The sequence below is a fragment of the Notothenia coriiceps genome, unplaced genomic scaffold (genome assembly GCF_000735185.1).
Source record: "Notothenia coriiceps isolate Sejong01 unplaced genomic scaffold, NC01 NC01_scaffold00037244, whole genome shotgun sequence".
In the NCBI taxonomy this organism is placed as follows: domain Eukaryota; kingdom Metazoa; phylum Chordata; class Actinopteri; order Perciformes; family Nototheniidae; genus Notothenia; species Notothenia coriiceps.
Genome location: NW_011369945.1, coordinates 13,872,861 through 13,883,378, shown reverse-complemented (window position 1 = coordinate 13,883,378; position 10,518 = coordinate 13,872,861).

The following is a 10,518-nucleotide window of genomic DNA, read 5'->3' as shown; positions in this document are numbered from 1 at the left end:
TGCTACGAAGTAATTCTGGAGAAATAGTGTAATTAAGTTTCGCCCCCAACCTAATAAGTGTGCCAGTCAAACAAGACTTCCAAGGCGGAGCTCTACTTTTTAATATACACAAATTGCCATAAAGAGAGTATGACTGAACTAAAATGCTAAATAGAGTACACTTGTATAATGGCAAGGGGCCCTATACCTTCCCTGTAATTGTTTGATTAGATTTTTAAGGCAACGTTAAGCTTAATTAGAATTTTGAAGATTTCATTACCAAAGAAATATTGTCAAGTGAGGACAACTCCTAAGGCCACACTTCCCGGTAGAGGTGACACTTTTTTAAGATGTTTCTATGCAATGTATTGATTCTTCATTTGGTAGTGGATAACTAAGAGGAACAAGGAACAAAGTGATTAGCGAGTGGTGCGTAAACCACAAAAGATCCCAATTGGAACCAAATCTAGATCGACAAATAATTGGCTAGCCAGGTGATCCATTTCTGACTTTTTCAATTGACATATGGCGCAGATCAGATATGCATTTTGAACGAGGCATGTGTTTGATTTATGTTTCTATATTTATGTGGCTGATATGGGCTTTATTGTGTAACCGCTGATCATATTACTCGTGCTAATGTATTGCTTGGTTTATCATTTAGATATCAGAACTGATTTTTGATACTTAAAAACATAATTAATTCAATCTGATATCTGCCAATGCAACTCTCATCCAAACACATTGATTGTTTGGCCTGCCAAGACTTTTAGCAAGAAACCACATGACATCATAATCTACAACTGATCAATCCAATACATTTAATTAATAATTGTGGAGCATTGTGTCAAACATTCCCTGGCTTGAGATTCTTAATTTACGTACATAACTTAAGGTTTTGAACAAAAACAATGTTTTTTTGAAAATGTGCTGTTGGTTTAAACTAAGTAAATCTTGCCGTTTCCAATTAGCAGCTTGTTTTTGAGGGCCTCGTGGACAGCATATTACTTGGAACTCCAAATTTGGTGACTTTTTGTCGAGTTCATTAATAGAAATATGACATGGTCCTCTATGGGCTGAGAGAATTCTCCGACCTCTGGATGGGATCCTTTCAAAGTCCCACTGGATGACCTCATAAATGTGTGGTGGTCCAACAAAAATAAAAGGGTTGCTGGACAAACATTTGATGTTTGGGAGATGTTTTCTTCTGACATCAGTGATGACATGGGAATGCTAGTTTGGTGTGGTTTTTTATGGATTTAAAAAGTTCAAACCGATAACAAGAAGTGACCAGAACACCAGACACTCATTGCACAAGATGATGATGAATTAAAAACACCTCTGTGAATGGCAACCAGATGCATGGACACAAAGACACAAATCACCACAGTAAAGGTTTGCATGAAGACAGATACAGCAATAAGATACAAAAGAAATAAAAGAAAACAAGTGTGGGCATGGGGTTCAGAAATAGCAAGAGAGACAGAAGAAGAAAATGGTATGACAAACTTAAAAAAAGGGGAAGTAAGCAACAGACAATATGAAGAAAGACACAGGAAAAGGAAGTGTGTACCAACTGGCAACAAGAAGAAGAAAAGAAAAAAAATCTCAAATCCTGTCAGAGTACAAGTCAATATCTGAAAGGTGGAGTTTCTTAATCTCCGGGTTGGGACCCCAAAAATAGCTCCAGATTGCCATGTCTGAGACCTGATACTATTGGTCCTTTTTTCTATGGTGAAGCAGAATACAACTGCTGCTTATGTTATCAAATCTCTGCATGCATGTCAGATCATAGAGAAAGAATGAGGATGCCTATGATTTGTGAGGAGGTTTGTACACTACATGTGTTTAATCATACTTTTCCTCCTCGTACTTGGTTTTTGAAGTAACGTAGGATAAAAGATAAAGGCTTTTACACCAAACTCGCCCAGACCCTTACAAAGAAATCTCACTTCCCTTTCAAAAGGCTTTCTTTTTTTCTGTGAACAGTGTGTAATTCGAACCAGCTTCAAGAATGGACCTCAAAACACAAGGATTTATGAGGATAAAAGGAGATGGATGTTGACATTTGATAGCCAGCAGTTCCACATGCTCGGACACACCAAATGGAAAACAGAGAAGAAATGCAAAAGAGGTCTGCTTTCAAAGAAGCATGACACCTCATTCAACCTTTATTTCTGCTTTAAAAGGCACCTTCTTGTGCAATAACTTCACCCTAAGCATTTACTACAAAGTGAAGGAGACTTAACAAATCTGTTGATATCCTCTCTGTTCTGCTGTACATTGACACAACAGCCATTTCTGCTTTTCTGTGTCTCTTCCTCCTAAAAGTGCTGGCCAGAGGCAACACCTGATATGGTCATAAACAGGAATTATATAAGAATCATATAAGTCCTGAAAGGAATATTAAAGCTGAATCTTACACTAAGGTTGTGCTTTACAAGATAATATACAAACCTAAGACTACGACTGCACTGCTGTAGGAGTAGCATGTAGGAACTGTGTGTCAGTTTATACATAAACATACCATCAAGCACAGCAAGGTCACTATAAACTCAAAAACCACAAAGACACTGCGTGAGAAGGAAAGGAATCGTAAAGTGATTTCTTTGTTTTAATGTCCCAAATACCAGCTGAATTGTACTGTGTCACTATATCTGTCTGGAACATATTATGGTCTGGGTTGAGTTCTATTTGTAGGCTTACATGGGTAAGGCAAGGCCATAACTCAGTCAAAGTTTTGTTCCCATGTTGAACATATAGGAACTCATAGTCCTATGAGGAACAGCAGCCACTGTACTTTTCACTTTTTAATTGATAGTAATCTGTAAACCTAAGATACCTAGAGGGACTTAAGATGCTAAGACATACATTCAGCTATATGGTACAATTTCAACAACTTGCCTTTACCTTCATTATAAGGTTGCAATCAAGTATCATTATTTTAAAAAAAACATCATTTTAAAAAGTACTTCTGGATTTTACTGTTAAGGCTCTTATGTTGGTCATTAAACTAAACAAACGCAGCAGAACAACATACCTTAGGTTCCATACCCTCTATGTCTAGCAAATGGAGCAGGGATGCACCAATCCAATCTGTAACAATACCGACTTTATTATGTGAATTGATTATTGGCTAGACATGACCAATCTATATTACATGGTTCTCTTGGTCAGTGTGATTAAATGTTGTGTTTCTGCTATCATTGACATTGACACATTTTACATCAGGCCTTCAACTCAGTTTTTAGCCCAACAGCCTTCCCAGGCCTTTTATCTATTGAAAGCAAAGACGGAAATCAGTATGTTCTAAAATAACAGATTCAGGATATAGAACAAAGAATATTAAACTGCATCATATCACTAGTTGTTAATGTTTTTGAACCATTAACCGAAAAGAGGGCAGGAATGACCAAATAATCTTTGGTTTTGTGTTGGGTAATTGAGTGTGTTTATGCAGATTAACATTACACAAACCTGCCAACTGACTCTGCAGACTGGCAGCATTAAGGCTACAAACAAACCATTAATGGTTCGACACGTGTTTAAGTAGAGGGCGCTGTGCAACATAAAAGCCAGTCTTCACTTCTTCCAAAGAGATCACCTGCTTATAAAAATACTTTTTTATTTTTGTGCTGGATTCTACAGCGACAAAGGATGCAATGTTATCCAAGGAGTCAATGGATTTGTAGAGACAGAGCTTGCATTTTTGATCAGAAAAAAAGTGCACCAAGCACTAGAGAGAAGCATAATTCTCAAACTAATAAAATTGCTACCTAGAAAGCTAGCATACTCACCAACACAAAACCAAAACAGACATTTACAACATCAACTGATTCTGTAACACTGATAAGCAAAATGCACCTATGGGTCGTTAGATTAGTCATTCATTCAGCCAGATAAGTAACATATCAAACAAAATTAGCTTTAAAGCTAACTAGACAGCTTCCTTCAATGTTTCAATCAACTTGCTGAGTGTATCCTCAGATATTATGTACTTTTCCCATCTTTAAGTATTTCACAGAGGGTGCACAACAAGGCTTTGTGAATGCGTGTAGAGCAAAATTGTTGCAAAATGTGGCCACTTCACTACAAGTGGTAGCAGAGAGGTTTAATGCGCATGTACAGTATGGAACCCATCAGTCAAGTGGACATTAGCCTATAAACAGAAGAACTAAGCATCAGTGTTGTCAGCAGCTGTATGTGTCCAATTGGGAGTAGCCTACTACCATGGCTAAGACAACGTGCCATTGGTTGCCAAGACCAAATGTGCTTAAGAAAGTCAGAAATACAAAATAAATAACTTGTTGCAGTTTTTTGCAAGGACTGCATTTACACAAATTCAGTTTGATGCTAAATGTTATTGTCACATGCTTGTTTGTCATGGGCCTCGACGAACTGTGTTACAACTGAACCCTTTCTCCCCTATGAAACATGCCTTGAAGGTTCCATGGTTATCAACGAAGGAAAGACTAGTCCCTTTCTTTCCCACACACACACACTTACTAAACATGACAACTAAAAGAAGGTAATACTGACAGAAGGAAAACTCAAATAAAGTAACAAACCCATGTTTACTCCTTCTAGAGTTTTCTACCAATAAGCTGCTTGTCAATGTTCGGCGTCCTGTTATATGTTAACGTTAAATAAAATTAAAAAAAGAGCAGCTAAAGACGGAGCGCTTGACAGAAACATGGTGTCATTAAGACACCGTACGAACCCGTTTAAAAGAAACATTAAAACACGGAAAGGTGACAAGACAATGGTTCGCTCGACTCCTTCTCCTCTTTCCCCCAAAGATGTTATCTCTGCTTCCCGTTTTTGAGAAGGAAGCAAGGAAAGGAGAGAGGGGAGGAATCACGGAGACCGACCTTTTCCTCAACACCGCGGAGCGAGGAACAGCCCCGCCGCTGACTGGAGACCAGGGAAGGGGGAAATTAAACTGGAAGAGCACCCCTCCCCTCCCCGTGTTCAAGCTGGTTTCAGCAGCCGATCAGATACTCACAATCTTGGCATTAATAAGGTCCGGAGGGCGGTATCCGCTGCGCTTTCGGAGGCACATCCGTGTGGCTTTTCTCTTCCTCCGCACCGGGGGGTTGGTGCGTGAATTTTTTTAATTTTTTTTTATAAATATCCTGCCGCCGCCGCTGTATCGGAAGAAGGAGTCCGCCTCAGTCCTCCCCCCTTCTGCTGCTCTCCTCTTGCTCGGGTTTTTCCCAGAGAGAGAGAGTGGTAGAGAGACCGAAAGAAAGAGTGTGTGCGCGCGTGTGTGTGTGTGCGTGTGTGTGGTGCGTGTGTGCGTGTGTGTGTGTGAAAGAGAGAGAGAGGGAGAGATCACCGCCCTAGCGGACAGAGGCGGCAGAGCGCATGCGCGGATTCACACGGGGAGACCGGAGTTCTCTATAATAAAACTTTATATACTGTACGTTCACTTGTATTTGTTGTACATGTTGTTAAACATCGTAAAAGATTGTATAAAGCAATAATTCATGGAGAAGTTTAACACACATTTTGTTTTACATACATTATAACACTATCATATAAAGTATTACCGGTAGTAGCCTATGTAAATTATGTTATATGCATCCAATTAAAAAATATGGCTGCCGTTTCATATATTTTGTGAAAAGCTAATCTTATTGGTATGCAGCTGTTCATATATACAACACGTATGTTAAACAATTATGATGAAAGTGCCTCGCCTGCAGTTCTCTGAATACTACATTTTAAACACTAAATCACAATAAACGTTCATACACTGTCCACATGTTATCACCACTAAACTTGGGACTGTTATGATACAGTAATTTAACTTTTTGACACTAAATAAGTCAACAAATTACTTCTACAATGTTTTTAGTGTTTAAATTCCCTAATCATTCAATAGATGCAGTGAGTTGAGAGATGAGGATGACGTGTAGAAATCAAGTAACCCCAAATACATCATTCCAGCAATATCCACATTTGCAGATGAACAGGTAAGCTTTATTTTTGGTCACAATTTCCAATCATATGGCCTCCATTTTTTCTTTATTCCTGCTGAGCAAATTTGGAGAAAAAGATCAGTCAAGCCAATTTATAAAAGTCTGGTCGTTGAATTCAAAGTTAGATTTCAAACTATAATTTTACAGGACTCTGCAACACTATCTTCTAATCAACCAACAATGGATCAATGAGAGAAAACGTTGACTAAAAAATAAACAAAACATACAGATTCATTCAACACCAGTGGTACTTCACAAAACTTTTGAAATGTTGTAGGACAAGCAGAGAAGAAGCTTATAAAAAAAGGTTGTGGATAACCTAGAAAATCAGTGACCAACCCTCAAAGACTTCTGTATATTTTAATTTACTCTCCTTGATGATTTATTTAGTGTTGTTTGGTTTTAAAATTGGATATAATCACAATTTTCTCAGTCTAGTTTACGTTTTTTAAAAATATATATTTTCTAAGTGACTGCTTTAAATGATGTGAATGGACACAGAGCAACAGAAGGGGGCGCCATACACTAAGCAGAAAGAGAAACAGAGAGGGGGGGTGATGTGGATGACCAAACACACAAATGGTCAAAACACTGCTTTGAGGATATCTAAACGTTTGCATTTCACCCGTTTAATTCTAATAAATCAACATCCAATAACGTGATATCATAATTCTAGTATAGAAGTGTTTCCTTTCTTATTTCCGTTTTAGTGTGAGCCTTGAATATTCCAAAATGGGGCTTTTCAGTTCTAAAATGAGTGTTTTCAAAACCTACAATACAATGATGAGTTCACTGAATCAGTCCATCAAAACTAAATGCTCTTATTTCCATGCATTAACATGTTATGGGAACACTATCAAGACACTGTGTCCATCAACATTTCACCTTCTTTGAAGCAGCTGCTTATAATGGTTATGAACAGTTGACTTCAAATATTACAGGTAAAATCTGTTTTTATTGGCTCCCCCTGTTGGAGCACACGCTGACACTGACGCAAGTTGGCTTTAGTTTCCACCACCATGTGTTATCAGAGGTTAACCTTTGATCGGTTACGCAATTCTGAATCATATCTGTGGCACAAATCTCCTCTGATATGTGAATAGGGTGTGAAGTCTTATCAAGGCATTTCCACAGCCTAAAGCATGACAGCCACTTTGTGTGTAGGCGACATACAACATTTAGGAAGGCCGTAACATATTGCAAACCTCACTTACACAACAACATAGTGCAAACCAAACAATAGGGTGGGACTGCTGACACAATGTGAATAATTACTTTTCTGTTAATATGTGAAGACATTGCTCAATGATGCCAACAGCTGTAAAGAGTGGGAAACATGTGGCTGTCTTTGTTGATTCAATTAAATATACTGAACTTGCCACATGTTGAATATCTGGTGTAATGTTTTTTTTCACCACAGGGGAGCACTAAAGCTGCATATCAAGTCACACAGCATGTTAAGGTTATGCAGATTTGTGCACACAGATATTGACCAGAACAGTTATATTCAATATGCTCTCACTGTCTCAAACATTGTATTTGTCCTGCAGTATCCCAGGTCTGTTTGTGTTGTTTTTATAACTGTAGTATCCAGGTAAGGTCCACTAAGCCTATCTCAGCAAGAGACATTCCCTTTCTAATTACTAGACATCACCATTTTAATGCTGCCTCTGAATCTACAATCTTATATTGATTAGTAGTCCCATTAGAGAAATTAGGACTTAATGACTTTTCCTCAGGGTAAGACTAGTCATTTTCGAGGGATGAGTGAGTTATTCTGATTGAGTTTCATGTGATGTTAATTTCTCTCTTCCTCAAATGTGTCCCTAAGGATGTAACAGAGAAAATAGCCTACGGGGATCTTCCAAGTCAACAAAACAACAATATGTTGCAAAGGACTCAGAAACTGAACCAAATGAAAGAAAAGAAATAAGGAATCACTAACTGCGAGAGGAAATGTTTTGTGTAAAGCAAATAAAACAGAATGCCATAAGCACAGCAGTCCAATTTAAGGTAGTATTTCCAAAAAGAAAGCAGAATATTTAGAAGAAAGTGTGACAAAAAAAATCGATGGTTTGTAGTGTACAGCGTATTGAATTGGAAGATGAATGTATTGATCTGTTTGTATTGAATAAGACGAGCAAGAGACCGAAAGATGGAGCTTTTGACAATGACTGTGAGCCGTGATTAGTTTACACCACTGCAGGGCCAGTTTCAGAAAGTGCTCGTGATGGGATAGAGTCATGCAATGTGTTATTCATAGCTTGACACTACATGTTTCTCTTCAACAGATACTCTTCAGTATGAATTGCAACATGTTTTATTTAATTGTACAAAAACAGAGATATCTGCCATATCAGCTACATACAGGGAAACTGAAATCAACTGGAAATGGAAATGTCCTCCCATGTATTCAAAACAGGAAACACAAACACTCACCTGAACTCAACCTACAATTGTATCTCCACATGCACTTAATATACACCCTCACCACCTCCTGTTGTTTTCTATAGCTTTCTTAAATACTTTACTGATTGTATATTGCTTCCTGTTGTGTTGAATACATTTTATGTGGCACAACAATATTCTGCAATCAGCAAGTCTCCTGTTGGCTTTGGAATAAAAACTGGAGTAATGATAACTGCAGATTGCTGATAATTGTTCCCTCTTGGAGCAGCCAGGTACACACTCGTAGAAACAAGAATGTAAAAGAAAACAGAGACAGACTGGTCCCTAGAAAAATGCCTCATATAATGACTTAGCTAACTGCAGTCTTGCTCATCCAACCAGACTTCAGGGGGTGGGGGGTGCTAGTGGATCGGAGCTGTTTGATTAACATTAACAAGCTTATTGTAGTTGTAAGTGCAATGCCTTGCGGCCTGTAGCACCATCCTTGATGGAGCATATGTGTGTGTGTGGGCTGGAGTGAGCAGAGGGCAGAGTAGTCGATTCTTGTTCTGTTTTCTATGACTATCTTCCAGACCATGCTGAACACCCTCTCAGACTTTCAGTTGCGCGCGCTACTAAAGACACGCGCTACCATGGAGACCAAACAATGAAACAATCGTGAGTAAATCTGATTTTGTCAGAAATCGGGAGAAATACGGAATAAATATGACCCCGGGAGGAAACCTGGAGAGGACAATGACATCGGGAGAGTTGGCAAGTATGTCTCCAGGTTGCCGGTCAGTGTCTTTAACCACTATTGTCCAAGTTGGTTGATTCCATGATCCAGAGAGACAGTTCACATTTAACAACATCAGAAAAACATCAGATTGAAGCTGAAAATGTTTATCTTCATTCGAGATAAAAAATATTCAGACTTCATGACTTAACCTATCAATCCCATCCACACCAGACATGTCCCAGATGAAACACAATAGGAAACTGGAAATTGTCAATGGCTGAGTCATTAGCTCACTCTCTAGATGCTGGGATTTGGACGCTTAGATAGCTGGTTCAAGCCCAGAATGAATCATAATTCAAACATTTCTGGAGACATACCTTGTGGCCATATTACAAGGCCCTAGATGCTGTCATGAAAACAACTATAATCACAGCAGCTTTTGAGTTTGTCTGCACACAGCAGGGGTTTGGGGATGAAGAGTCCTGAGGGTTGTCGGTGAAAAACAGACATGGCTGATCCGCACAGGATTAACATCACCACTGTAGAAATGAAATGACCTGAACTCCCGACACCAATCCTGTCTGAATGGAGTTTATCAAGTGGCACAAAATGACACGTCAGACATCACTGCAGTTGCCTTAAAAGTGGGGTATGTAATTTATATCAGAAACACTTTTTGTTATATTCCATGGAATGCTCTTAATATCCCGATTGCAATGAATATTAAATGCTTTGACAATAAATACATACAAAAATGTCATCTGTGGAAGCCGTAGCACTGTAAAAAACACGACCAATCATTTTAGCCGGCCCGGCTGGATGGCCTACCTGCCTGTCAGCCTTCCATCTGTGTACAAACGTATCTTGTGCCCTCATTGGTAATGCACGTTCGTGTGTGTAGGAGGAGGGGCTCTGTAAGGAAGTGGCAGATTTTTTCCGGTTGTGTATTTTCAAATTCTAGTGCACTCGAGCTGGTTTCTCCAAAATGACCTNGGGCCTAATTCAACTGTATATGTCTCCTCTACTTAAAGGTGGGGAATGTCATTTTGGAGAAACCAGCTCGAGTGCACTAGAATTTGAAAATACACAACCGGAAAAAATCTGCCACTTCCTTACAGAGCCCCTCCTCCTACACACACGAACGTGCATTACCAATGAGGGCACAAGATACGTTTGTACACAGNGACTCTGAGCAAATTATACTTTTCATATGTGTTATCTGCGAGACATCGCCGAGCGCTGTTTGTAGTGGACATAGCGGAACATTTAGACTCGTTGCGTTGTGGCGATGTCTCGCAGATAACACATATGAAAAGTATAATTTGCTCAGAGTCCAGAGACAGTTGTGGTTCGGTCCGGATCCGGACCGGAGTCCGGACTTTGAGGATGCCTGGTATAGGGTGTACACACGGAGCCGCAGGCGTTTCG